This window comes from Nyctereutes procyonoides, unplaced genomic scaffold (genome assembly GCF_905146905.1).
Source record: "Nyctereutes procyonoides isolate TBG_1078 unplaced genomic scaffold, NYPRO_anot_genome, whole genome shotgun sequence".
Classification (NCBI taxonomy): domain Eukaryota; kingdom Metazoa; phylum Chordata; class Mammalia; order Carnivora; family Canidae; genus Nyctereutes; species Nyctereutes procyonoides.
Window position 1 is genome coordinate 1 of NW_026574834.1, and position 6,994 is coordinate 6,994.

Consider the following 6,994-nt stretch of genomic DNA (forward strand, 5'->3'; position numbering starts at 1 on the left):
TACTCTCACATTGCCAAACCCAGTGTTAAGTTCTAAGACTTCATTTTGCTTATCTAATATAGCTATTGATGGAGTAATCACTTTCTCTTCCACCAATTATTTTCTCTACTTGATTTTAAACCTTGAGTTTTTCACTGGATGTTCATTTTCTCAGTTCTCTCTCTCTCCTCTCCTTCCCCCATCTCTAATTTAGCCTCATTCTCTTTTGGTTAGTCTTCTTTCAACTTCCCTTACTGTAAATGCTAGAGTGACTCAAGACTCATGTTTTGGACTCCTTTCTTTTCTCTATCTTCATGGATTCCCTGGTGATGAAGTAGTTGAGGCATACAATAAAATGTCAGGATCAATAGAACCATTTAGGAAAAACTAGACTGTTAGGGATACCATAGAGAGAGCACTGGGAAGACCAAAGCATGTAGTTGAAAAATTCAGCACTTAAAATTAAAATTATGGAGGAGGGATGCCTGGGTGGCTCAGCGGTTGAGCATCTGCCTTCTGCTCAAGGTGTGATCCCAGTGTTCTGGGATCGAGTCCCACATCGGGCTCCCTGCATGGAGTCTGCTTCTCCATCTGCCTATGTCTCTGCCTCTCTGTGTCTCAAATAAATAAATAAATAAATAAATAAATAAATAAATAAATAAAATCTAAGCAAAATTATGGAGGAATTTTTGTTATTGATAATTAAAAGGTAGAAATGACCATGCAAATGGGTGGCTGAAGTGAAAGGAAAGACAAAAATTTTAGAGAGGAGAAATTCAAGTAAAGGGGAAGACAAAGCTATATTAGAGTTGAGATTAACAAGAATAAAGAAATTGAAATTAACTAGTATAAAGGAATAATAGGGCTATAGAGACTGATAGTGATCCAGAAGATGACATCTGATGAGAAACAAGGAAAAATGTCCTGGTGGTCAGTAGGTGATTTGAATACCAAGGACAAATAGCAGTATAAATTTATGAAACTAAAATAAAAGTGGGGACTTTTAGAGATACGGAGTGATAATAAATTTCAAATGACAGTAAGAATCTAGACAGTAATTTTCAAATATATCTACACAGTGGAATTACTCAGAGACCTTAATAAATGCTAGTGTTTACATCTCATCCCTAAAAATTATGATAAATTTAGTCTGGGCATATCCTCGGCATTATTATTTTTAAAGTCCCTCAAATAATCATTATGTAAAACCTAGAATACTTATCTACCTTCAGTTCCAGTAAATATGAGGGATGGGGAATATATCTATCCTATAAGACCAGAAGGTATAAAATTACCCCAGCAAAAGAGAAATTTTATTCAGAGGAAAATGTTAAGAAAAAGGCTGTCTCATTTGATTATTCTTCTGGTGATCAATCATGGGTTTCCAGGACTGAAAGAAACCCTTTCAGAAGTGGGGAAAGAAGGATTGGGAGAGGGAGTGTGCTGGGTATATGGTGTTTAGAATGGATTAGAATGTATTAATGAGAAAAATTAATTTTGGGGTGAATGAAGAAGCAGGTAAGAAGCATCAGATTCCTATTGTTGGTCTTCAAGGCAAATGGTGATGGAAGGTTCTGAGTTTGGGTGTAGAGTATCAGTCATCTTTCTGGCCTTTTCTTAATACTTACAATGAGACAGAGATCATTGATGTGGCAGTCTTATCCCAAGGCGTGTGACCCCTTCTTCCTCTAAATGGAGGCCACATTCCTCTGTAAGACAAACTTCTGGGAAGAGCAGACTTTTTTGAAATGTTGGAGAAGGTAAAGGGGTGGTTTTATCATTAAGGTCTCAAAAAACTCAAAAAACTCAAAAAAAAGTGAGAGAAAGGAAAAGGAAGAAATTTGATGAAAAAGAGGAAAAAGTAATTGGTAAAAAAGCATCACATCAGTCAACTGTTGAGCTGGGTCTCTTCCTGCTCCACCACCACCACCAAAAGAGAGAGAAAAAAAAAAAGATTACAAAGAATCAGATTCCTTGCAAATCTGGTAAAGCTCTTTGATGACTCCTTCTAAAATAAGGTATGTCTTTGGCAAAGACAAAAACAGGTAAAACCCTGGAGAGGTTGAAAAAGTATGGAAGGAGAGAGAGAAAAGAGCAAAGGGCATGATAGAAGGAAGCACTCTTAGACACATGAGGAAGGGAAAAAGTTCTCATTCTTTGAGCAATATGGTAGATCGATCGATTGATTGATTGATTGATTTTAAGGATTTTACTTATTTGAAATAGAGCACAAGCAGGGGGAGTAGCAGAGGGAGAAGGAGAAGCAAGCTTCCCACTGAGCAGGGAGCCTAACTCATGACTCGATCCCAGGACCCAAGGATCATGACCTGTGTTAAAGGCAGATGCTTAACCAACTTGAACCACTCAGGTGCTGGAAAATGTTTGTGTTTTTTATAGAAGATGTAGGCCTCCCTACAATAATACTGTATCAGGAAATCAAGTTTCTTGCACAATGCCACATGATCAGAAAGTCTTGTTTCTAAGAAGCCTTAAATTATGGAAAATTATATCTGATATATATTTTCTAAAAGTTAAAATATTTACATTTGAAAGAACTTTATTTTTATTTTTAGTATGTTATGATTATTTTTACCATTCTGTAATTACAGTATTTTTTATTTTCTACCTTTATTTTTTATTTTTATCCTGCATGATACATGAATACTTCAACATAATTCTTTTTTCTTTCTTTTTCTTTGTCACCACTCTTCTTCTTTCTTTAAAGTTTGTTTGAAATTAAAGTTCTATTCCCAAAGATCAACTGATAATCCGAAGATTCTGATTTTAAATATCACTTTATAATTTTTTTAAAAAAATATTTTAATCATATTGATGATGTATGACATTTGAAGTAGTTTACATCATTGTGCAAGAAGAAATTGTTACCTTGTTTAATTGTTATTTTTGTAGTCATTATTCTTATCTGAGAAGCTTTTAACCCACTAATGAACTATAGGTGTGGAGAAAGGTGGCCAAGTTGTATTTCTTTTGTTAATTTGTTTGCTCTATATTTTAAAAAAATAGTCTGTATCAATTCAATTTAGATGACAGAGAATATTTTGTTGTTATTTTAATTTTTGCAAGCACAATAGGGACTGCATAACTTTAGCAATTTTAATTGACGTAAATCAAAAAATTAAATTGTTATAAAGGGAAAATCCATAACATAAAGTTTAGAAACAAATGACAATTTGGAAATAATATGGTAAAGTATATACAGGCAAAAGATTTACACACTTAATTTTCAATAAAAGTGAATCACAAACTAATAAAAGTAACCAAGTCTTAATTAATTTTGATCATGATTCAAAATTATATTTCAAATTTGCTGCAAGAAGTAGCTCATAAAAGCTAATTCAAAGATCCTTTTGGCAGAGACATTTATAGTGTAAGTAAAAACACTCTATATAATCAGTTGTTAGGCTGCATTAAATAAATAAATAAATAAATAAAGCTTGGTTAAAGATCATTAGATTTCTTGCAAGTCTGGTTAGAGACCTTTAAAGGTTCTTCTTAAGATGGACATTTTGTTGAATGAATTTCCAAGAACATCTATTAAGCCCATTAAAGTACATCAGAGAATTGCTCAAGCATTCTTTCAAGAATGCTAATTTAGTTTCCATAGGGTCAATTAATCACATTAGAACACAAAGTTATGCCACGGTCTAGAATTAGAACACTTTTCACTTTTTAAAAAAAGATTTTATTTCTTTTTTTCAGAGTGAGAGAGCACAAGTGGGAGGAAGGGGGTGCAGAGGGAGAGGGAGAAGCAGGCTCCTCGTGAGCAGGGAACATGATATAGGGCTGGATCCCAGGACCCTGAGATTATGATCTGAGCCAAAGGCATATGCTTAACTGACTGAGCCACCTTCAAGCTCAAGGGAGCCCTTTAAAGAAACCTTTTGAAAACAGGTACATTTTAAAGACTTATCTTTTTAAAGAAAGATGCGGGTGTGGTCCTGCTAATGTCATTAATTGAATTTGGGTTAGAGTCCATTTCCTTTTTCATTTTCCATATTCGTAGATTTAAGCTTATACATTTATATAACTTGACAATCAAGACTATCAGTGATATTTATTCATAAATCAACATTATTCCTTAAACTGTTTGCTTTATTAGTGCATATTTTCCAGGTAAATTCTCATCATTATCATTATTATAAGAATGACTCAGTTTCAGTGGGAGAATTTTATTTAAACTTGAGCTATTCTAATATGCATTTTCTATTTGCCATTTTTATTTATATAGTTTCTGATTAATTAAAACAAATCTCATTACTTTATGTTCATAATAAATGTAAAGGGTCATACATAACTGTTAAACAGATCAATGCTGGAGCAATAACTTTCTTATAGAGATATCTTATAATACTTTAGGGCTACATTTTGGATTTCTTTTGTTGTCTCAGTAAATATTTTTCTTTTTGCTCTCCTTATCACCTGGTCTACTCAAACCAGAAACCAAGTACCCACTGATGTAAATATTCGGGGTAGCCCTCTTTCTTCAAGATTCTAAGTTTTGTGAGGGTTCTTGGCTTTCTAGGGAATAAAATTTTTCAAACCTATAGGACAGGTATTCTCCAAAGTATGGAGCAAGTACAAGCTTAAATTTTGGGGAAAACTGTAAAGACAGTATTTCCATATATAAAATGCAAACTTTCTGTCTTCCTTAACAGATGCTTGAAAATACTTAATTATATGCAAGTTATGTTTAACTATAATGCTTCTATCATTTTTGGTTTGTACACCCTTTTTATGTAATTATACCCTGGTTTGAAGGACAGATGATTCATATTGACCTATGCAAGGAACTATATATCCACAAGAAAACAAAGTAACTATAAAACATCCAGCAACAATTCTGAGTAGTTTTGCAAGCAATATCATCTATAAATAATATTTCAGCAGAATTATTATAAATTCTGGCAATGGCACTGTTTGCAAAATAGTGTGTTATAGTGAGAACTAAGAAAATTTAGCCTAATGCTCTTTGTCAAAGGATAGCAGTGATTTTTCTAAGCTGAGCCCACTATAAAAGTATAGATAAAACCTGCAAAATTAGGATTGCAGATTAAGAAAAAAAGGAAAAGGACCTTCATTCTACGATTATCAGAAAATAAAGTATTTAAAATGATACTTCTTGATTTTCCTTCTAGAATATCTGGTCTGTAGCTTCTAATTCATGGCAAGACATTCAGGCTAGTGTTACAGAAGCGCAGAAATCGCCAGATAATGACAAGACTGAATAGTTCAGTTAATTTATTCCAGGAAATAACAACATTATAGTGAGGAGTGTGGAACCACCTATCGAGAGTGTAGTACATAAAATGAGACCTTATGTACAACAGTTCCATTAACACTTAGAAGGTCTTATGGGATAGTGAGGGTAATCCATATATAAAGTCAAATAGGTACACAGATACTAGAATTCAGCTTCTCTTTAGATGTAGGAAACATATTGGGTAACTTTTTCCTTACTTTTCTGACTCATCTATTCATTAGTATAAAAGCCAAACAACTTCAGCTTCATAGTGTTTCCCATGGCCCAAAATGCTCTAAGTCATCTATGAGTTGAAAGCATTCAGCAAACAATGGCAAGAGGGAGCTGCCAGAAATGGACACCTGATATCCATGGTGTATCAGCTAGTGTATGGACACAGACAGCAACACAAATCAGGATAGGATGGAACCTGTCCCCATTTGGCAGTCACACCAAAGAAATGGAGAGATCAACAGTCAATAATCCCAGCTGGTGTGGTACTGAATTGTTTCAAAACCAATTCATAATCAATGCCAAGTAAAAGCACCGTGCACCCATTAAAATATGGCAAGACTGAAGAAATAAAGTACATTTGAAACCTACAAAAAAAAAATCCCTGCCATCCAGGTAAAATATAAAGAAAACAAAAAATGACTTCTCTGTTTCTTTATGACAAGAAAATATCTACCCAAATAACATACTGTAAAGTTGTAAAGTGCCACCGTGTTTTCCATTCTATTTTATATATATAAATATATCAATTTAATATAAATTTAATCCAACATTTTTGGGTTAAATATATATTATATTTGTATATTATATTATATTATATTAAAATATATGTTAAAATCTCTAAAAAATATATACACATGCGTATGTCTCTCTTTTAGGAAAACAAATCAACATATACCTTAATATGCTTGTCTTTTAACTGTATACATATATTTACAGTCAAGCAAATAATAGTAGATAGCACCTAAAATTGTAACTGTAAAATTTCAAATGCAATCTTTCAAAATATATTTATAATGTCCATTTAATACAACTATTTTACCTTTTAAATTTAAATGTTATGAAGAGCTAACATATTTGCATATAGACAAGGTCACAGAGAAAACAATTGTTTTGTGGTAACTAAGTATTCTTTATTCATTTAAATTCTTTAAAAACATTACTCATTAATTACCTCATGTAATATGAGTGCTAAACACTTACTGTCAAGTATACAAGTATATGCCAGAGAACGAATATATTATTAATCAAATTTTTCAATTAAAAAACTATATTTTAATTTGACTTCTTAAAACAATTATACTTTGTTGATATTAAAAATTTATTAGTGGGATCCCTGGGTGGCGCAGCGGTTTGGCGCCTGCCTTTGGCCCAGGGCGCGATCCTGGAGACCCGGGATCGAATCCCACGTCGGGCTCCCGGTACATGGAGCCTGCTTCTCCCTCTGCCTGTGTCTCTGCCTCTCTCTCTCTCTCTCTCTCTCTCTCTCTCTCTGTGACTATCATAAATTAAAAAAAAAATAAAAAAAAATTATTAGTGAGTTATGTCAAACACACTTTTTAAAAAATTTCATTTATTCGTTAGACAGAAAGAGAGAGCACAAGCAGGGGAGCAAGAGGCAGAGGGAGAAAGAAGCAGATTCCCCACTGAGCAGAGGGCCCAATGCAAGACTCAGTCCCAGGACCCTGGGATCATGACTTGAGCCAAAGGCAGATGCTTAATCAACTGAGCCACCCAGGTGTC

At 33.6% G+C, this 6,994-nt stretch overlaps 1 pseudogene; it reads left to right on the forward strand.

Annotated features, from left to right (window-relative positions):
• Positions 1 to 5,511: 5,511 nt before the first annotated feature.
• LOC129511212 (cytochrome c oxidase subunit 7B, mitochondrial-like) lies at positions 5,512 to 5,736 on the forward strand (annotated as a pseudogene).
• Positions 5,737 to 6,994: the final 1,258 nt, after the last annotated feature.